General features: G+C 34.2%; 1 long non-coding RNA gene across 1 annotated transcript; it reads left to right on the top strand.

Moving 5' to 3' along the window:
• The first annotated feature begins 3,309 nt into the window (after positions 1-3,309).
• On the top strand, positions 3,310-5,607 carry LOC124451137. The gene is made up of 2 exons (XR_006950346.1): positions 3,310-4,809; positions 4,884-5,607. It is a non-coding gene; the product is annotated as an uncharacterized LOC124451137 (long non-coding RNA).
• Positions 5,608-7,321: the final 1,714 nt, after the last annotated feature.

The following is a 7,321-nucleotide window of genomic DNA, read 5'->3' as shown; positions in this document are numbered from 1 at the left end:
TTTTATCGTTAACATTTCTATGCTGCCTTAGACATTTCTATGCTATCTAGAAATAAAAAAACATTTGCTGTGTTTCTATGGAGTTATAGAAACACGCAGAAAAGTTTTCCCCGTAAGTTTTGCTTTTTATCGTTAACATTTCTATGCTGCCTTAGAAATTTCCATGCTATCTAGAAATAAAAAAAACATTTTCTGTGTTTCTATGGAGTTATAGAAACACGTGGAAAAGTTTTCCCCGTTATTTTTGCTTTTTATCGTTAACATTTCTATGCTGCCTTAGACATTTCTATGCTATCTAGAAATAAAAAAACATTTTCTGTGTTTCTATGGAGTTATAGAAACACGCAGAAAAGTTTTCCCCGTAAGTTTTGCTTCTTATCGTTAGCATTTCTATGCTGCCTTAGACATTTCTATGCTATCTAGAAATAAAAAAACATTTTCTGTGTTTCTATGGAGTTATAGAAACACGCGGAAAAGTTTTCCCCGTAAGTTTTGCTTTTTATCGTTAGCATTTCTATGCTGTCTTAGACATTTCTATGCTATCTAGAAATAAAAACATTTTCTGTGTTTCTATGGGTTATAGAAACACGCAGAAAAGTTTCCCCGTAAGTTTTGCTTCTTATCGTTAACATTTCTATGCTGCCTTAGACATTTCTATGCTATCTAGAAATGAAAAACATTTTCTGTGTTTCTATGGGTTATAGAAACACGCGGAAAAGTTTTCCCGTAAGTTTTGCTTTTATCGTTAGCATTTCTATGCTGCCTTAGACATTTCTATGCTATCTAGAAATAAAAACATTTTCTGTGTTTCTATGGAGTTATAGAAACACGCAGAAAAGTTTTCCCCGTAAGTTTTGCTTTTATCGTTAGCATTTCTATGCTGCCTTAGACATTTCTATGCTATCTAGAAATAAAAAAACATTTTCTGTGTTTCTATGGAGTTATAGAAACACGCGGAAAAGTTTTCCCCGTAAGTTTTGCTTTTTATCGTTAGCATTTCTATGCTGCCTTAGACATTTCTATGCTATCTAGAAATAAAAAAAAACATTTTCTGTGTTTCTATGGAGTTATAGAAACACGCGGAAAAGTTTTCCCCGTAAGTTTTGCTTTTATCGTTAGCATTTCTATGCTGCCTTAGACATTTCTATGCTATCTAGAAATAAAAAACATTTTCTGTGTTTCTATGGGTTATAGAAACACGCGGAAAATTTTCCCCGTAAGTTTTGCTTTTTATCGTTAACATTTCTATGCTGCCTTAGACATTTCTATGCTATCTAGAAAAAAAACATTTTCTGTGTTTCTATGGGTTAAACACGCGGAAAAGTTTTCCCCGTAAGTTTTGCTTTTTATCGTTAACATTTCTATGCTGCCTTAGACATTTCTATGCTATCTAGAAATAAAAAACATTTTCTGTGTTTCTATGGGTTATAGAAACACGCGGAAAAGTTTCCCCGTAAGTTTTGCTTTTTATCGTTAACATTTCTATGCTGTCTTAGACATTTCTATGCTATCTAGAAATAAAAAAACATTTTCTGTGTTTCTATGGAGTTATAGAAACACGCGGAAAAGTTTTCCCCGTAAGTTTTGCTTTTATCGTTAACATTTCTATGCTGTCTTAGACATTTCTATGCTATCTAGAAATAAAAAAACATTTTCTGTGTTTCTATGGAGTTATAGAAACACGCGGAAAAGTTTTCCCCGTAAGTTTTGCTTTTATCGTTAACATTTCTATGCTGCCTTAGACATTTCTATGCTATCTAGAAATAAAAAAACATTTTCTGTGTTTCTATGGAGTTATAGAAACACGCGGAAAAGTTTTCCCCGTAAGTTTTGCTTTTTATCGTTAACATTTCTATGCTGTCTTAGACATTTCTATGCTATCTAGAAATAAAAAAACATTTTCTGTGTTTCTATGGAGTTATAGAAACACGCGGAAAAGTTTGGGAGAAATGAAATTACGTTTCAAGAACGCGTGCACGAAGTGCGATCGCTTCAAACAATTTCAAATTTTATGTATTTTCAAAAATTCAAATTTTTAAAGTTTACTATTTTCTAAAGGGAATTAGCATAGCTATTACAACGGAAAAATACTCAAAAACATCCTTTGAAAACTCAAGATTCGTGTTATATTGACAAAGACAAATTTATAAACGATATTTCCACTATTTTTAAAGTAAATATCCTTTCAATTAAAATCGTAGATTTGTCTCTTGTTAATAACTCGAATTTTGAGTTTACAAGATGATGTTTTGTAGTGTGTTTGTGCTATATTTCTTTCAGTAATCGGCTGAAATACTTTTAGAATAGCTAAGCTTTATGTATTTTCGGAGACTTGTTTGAAATTTGTGCGGTCTTTTATTTTGTGGGTTTTGCAAAATTTGTCTGATTTGAGAGTTATTTTGACTTATCATTTATGTATAGCTAATCGGACTTTGTCCGATTTTTATTGGGTTTGAACGAAAGCTAATCGTAGTTGTGCAAATGTCCTATTGGTTCCTGTTAACAGGTGCAAAATGTAATATTTCTATCAACTTTTCCGAATTTTGTCAATGAAAGTCAATTTGAAAGTCTAACTAAAAATAATCAACGTAAATAATTTTAGAAGGAAAGGTCCTACCTAAACCGTGTCATACCTTCTTCTGAAACATCGTCGGTACAGAATAACTATTACCGATATTATGAGGATTAAGCCAAAGCATTCACCCACTGACGGTAAGACGATGTTGAAAATCAAGTTGTTCTTGTCTGTAGTCCTCGTTTTCGTCGATACGAAGAATTTGGAAGAAAACACGATTTTCACTCGGGTTGTGTTCCTAAAACTTGCCCCTCCAGAAATATTAAACAAATGAACAAAAATGTAGACGTCTTTTTCATTTTCTGGTATGGAGTAAAATTGAAGTCGCATAGATGAATTCCACTGGCCTTCCCTCATAAGCACTTCTCCTAATTCAGGAGATACTTTGAATGAACTTTGTTGAAACTCGACTTTCCACGATATATTTATATCTCCGGTCGAACCTTTGAGTCTCATCAGTGTTAAAAACATTTGTTTACTATGAAGTTTAGGATCGTACATCACACTGTCGTTTTTGTCAATGTATCCATAAGGCATCGTGGGCGACATATCTGATTTATAATTTCATGTCAGCAGTAGTAGATGCGTAGTAGCTCCCACCGATAATCTTGCATTTGTTCTTAGCAAATAAAATTTTACGTCAAAAACCCTTGAGATGATAGTAAGGTATAAAAATGCTTAGAAGCTCTAAAATTGAAAACAAACAATGTTAAAAACGTTGACTTTGTAGTTAAATGCAGCTGCATCAGGTTTACATGAAGTACACATTTATAAATTCACCTATTTACAAATTTATAAATTCAGAACATATGATTATTAAGATACTTGATGGTTTACCCAAGCTAAGGAGCCAGAGCTTTCCCGATAAGCAAGTTGCAGTAAATATAATTCAATCTGCCGTATTAACGTACTTTGTACTCCTTACTCTACACGTATATGGAGACGGGGGGGACTGGGAAAAGCTGAGACGTGCCAAAAAAAGAAATTTCTCGTTTACTTTTCATATAGATAAAGTATAAGTTGAGAAACAAGATTTATTAATGATACATAATGTCTTAGTCATACATAAAGATTGAAATGAAATAACCAGTAAATAGCATCAAATATTTTGTTAAAAGAATGTGCTGGCAGTATCTTTTTCTCACTTCACAGACTTTAAAACGAAAGGAGATCAGACAACATATGAATGACACTCCAATTAATCACGTGAGCCTCTTGTTACGATATGTTATGGCATTTGTTGTACAGCTTGGTAACTTCGTACTACGTCTAAAGTTTACCACTTCATTGCGAAGACTTGTTGAGCAAGTCACTGCTGTTCGTGCATATTACTTTAAAAAATTTGTGATGTTAGATGGCAAAATTACAGGTCTGGAAAGAAGAATTGAGTATCTCGAGGGTCGTGGTGGTAGCAATAGTTATAACACCCAGTTGTCCCCAGAGGTTTCTTTGTTGCGTGAAAGAATTGCAACACTAGAGCGACAAGCCAGAGACGATTTTTCCACTATACAACGGTTTCGTGAGCGTTTAGATCAATTAGACAAATCAATAGTGAGAAACATGGTAAAGATTATGAACCTCGAAGCACAACGTGAAGAGCGCGCACTGGGATCAAATCATACACAGCTATTATGGTACGTTACTTTGGAGAATAGACAACTTCAATCGAAAGCGACAGGACGCCATTAATGATGTTAAGAATGCCTGGTACAGTCCACCATTTTACATTTCTCAATATGGTTACAAGATGTGTGCTAAGATCTATATGAATGGTGATAGTCGGGGAAATGGAACTCATTTATCTTTCTTCTTTGTTATCATGTAAGGTAAAGCTATTTTAGCAGTTTCTACTTAAGCTGCGTCAAAAATTGGAGGTGGATTTTCGTAGGTATAAAATAGGCTGTCCAAGAATGTTTGGTAGCATGCAGATGATGGCAAAAATTGCGTTAAAATTGAGATAATGTAATTTGATTGCTCTAGAGGCATAATATCTAAGAATACAGAATACGTCACGTGACTCGCTGTGCTTTTTGGAATAGATAAGATTAGAAGTTAGATTCCCAGTTGGAACAAGTTGTTGAATAATGTAGATTGTGATATGAAGAGTATAAAGCCAAAGATCTATATTTTCAATTCACCGCAAAAGCAGACTAAAGCTTACAATTGTTTGTGAGATGCGATACTTTTTATTTTTTTTGATCATGTACGAAAATAAATGACGAAAGAAAGGAAAGGTATGCCTTGGGATTTATTAAGACTTATATCATATTATTATAAAAATTTATATTGTGTATGATATTATTTCTAGGTGATTACGATGCTCTACAAACATGGTCATTTCAAAAGAAGATCACAATGATGTTAATAGCTCAAGGAAATGGTGATCACATGATTGATGCTTTTCATTCAGATCCTCAAAGTTCCTTATTTCAGGGACCAGTGTCTGATTTAAATCTATTTGGATTGCCACTTCTAATTTCTCCGATAGAGAGTTTAAGCAATCTTCTGTTCATTAAAGAGAATACAAAGTTTATTAAGTTAATAGGCAAACGCAACCCGACCTAAACATGTTACAAACAACTCACCTAGCTCTTTCATGTAATTTTTAGTTGTCAATACAAAACGCTATTTGTTGTAAAGCACTCAATAGTGTTTATATAAGTTTTTCTTGTTTGCTTCTGGTCAGTATATCCACAGTAAAGGAATATACAACAGTAGGGGCACTTCGCTGTGCAATTGGCTGCTGTATATTTAATGAGTTTACTGGCTGCCCTTTGCCATATCGTCAATCCAATTGGTCAAAGAATTCAATTTACTGGCTGCCAATATGGTAATCACATGCGTAATAAGATATGCGTGGCACGAAAACACTCAGTACAGTGGCCCTACTCTATGTTCTCTATACCGTAGCATTGTTATGAAGTATGTCCCCATGTTTACTTTGTAACACGGGCTGAAATGTACGTTTGGTCATATCCTATCTACAGTTTTGTACTTTTATCATTTAATTTCATTAGAATCGAATTTTTCTACATTTGAAGCGTTTTCTTTCTCAAATTATTTCACAGCACGAACAATATTTACAAAGAATCATCTTACGTCTGTTGTGTTTCCCTATTTTATATTCACTCTTTAGATCATTCATTAACAATGAAGATGGTTTGAAAGAATTTAGACTATGTTTTGATTAAATAACACCTCTTAAAAATTTTTGTGTTCACCTTAAAAATCTGTGGTTGGGATGATGTGATCAAGTGATTTAAAAAGGAGGAAGCAATCATCAACATGTCGTCTGTAGAGAACAGGTTTGAATTTGTGGGGGTAGTTTTTCAGCCAGTTTTGTTCATGGAATATGTTGGTCGAAAGAGGGCCAGGAGTCTACCCATAGCAACACCATCAAATTGGTGGTGTAAGCGGTCGTTAAACATAAAGTGGCAATTTTTAACAGATAGCGTTAGTAGATTACTGAATTCGGTGCTGCTGAGTCCATGAAATTGTTTATGATTAGTAATAAAAGATCACAGATGATATTGATTGTTTCATGAAGGGGAATGTTGGACAAAAGAGAAGTTGCGTCAAAACTAGCCATAACAACTTTGTTAGAGTTGATGTTAGTGTTAAGTATTTCTTGCACGAAGGAGAATGAGTCCTTTATCATGAAAGAGTTTGGAGATGGGTGTAAGCAGCAGAATGAAAAATTTAGCTAGTTTATATGAGTAGTGATTTATACAAGATAGAATGGGTCGTAAGGGAATGGTTGGTTTGTGAATTTTTGCAAGTCCATATAGTATACCTATTTGTGAGCCAGTCGGGTGGAGTTTATTGTAAGTCTGTTCATCAATTGATTTCGTTTTCTGGAGTTGTTTGAGTAATGATTTCACCTGGGTTTCACGTTGTTGTGTTCAAATTTTGAGGAATCAGAGAGGATTTCTGACATTTTGTTATTGTAGTCGGTTTTATCAAGAATGACAACGGCATTAGGTTTCATGACAACAATGCTATTGTCATTCTTCAGGTCATTTAGAGCGTTGATTTCGTCTTTTGAAAATAAAAAACTAGGACGGCTGTAGCTGTGATGACCAGATAGTGCAATGTCTTTCATTCGAGTTTTTACGGATTTATAGTGAAAACCAGAGTGTTCATAGATGCTTTCATTATGAGTTGCGGCGAAGAATTTTTGGAAGGGTGCGAGAAAATTACAGTGGCTTAACTTAGTAGGTGGAATGGCAAAATTTAAACACTTAGAAAGGATTTCTTTTTCTTTGTTGGCGATTAACCTGTTCAAGAAATTGAACACCACTTTGTCAGGGTTGATTTGAATGTTATTGTCGTTCTTAGAGCAAATGTGAAAAGGCTTTCGATCTTGTATGTGTTGGTGTTGGTTTAATTTCTTCAAGTTCTCACGATCTTAAACATTCTTGAAAAGTATAAAGTCTAGTGTAGATACGGATGAAGCCAGATGAGAATGGGTCGTTATTACTTGAGCAGATAGCACGCGTATACTAGAGTGTTTGTCGTTTATTTCTTCGAGGAGCAGTTTGCTTTGACATTGTCGATAAGCGCTAGAACTACGCAGACGGCGATTTGCAACATTGAACCACAAGAAACGTGGTATTGTTTATGACTATGTTTAAAATTATTTGTTGAGCTCTAATACTTATATTGAGAATTCGCTTTCCGCCTGGCTCTTCATTGGCAACAATATTGATAAATCGATATGACAATAAAACGCGTAAAGAATTCAGA

The sequence above is a fragment of the Xenia sp. Carnegie-2017 genome, unplaced genomic scaffold (genome assembly GCF_021976095.1).
Source record: "Xenia sp. Carnegie-2017 unplaced genomic scaffold, XeniaSp_v1 HiC_scaffold_24, whole genome shotgun sequence".
NCBI lineage: Eukaryota > Metazoa > Cnidaria > Anthozoa > Malacalcyonacea > Xeniidae > Xenia > Xenia sp. Carnegie-2017.
The sequence above is the reverse complement of the archived record's forward strand: the minus strand, read 5'-3'. Positions and strand labels throughout refer to the sequence as shown.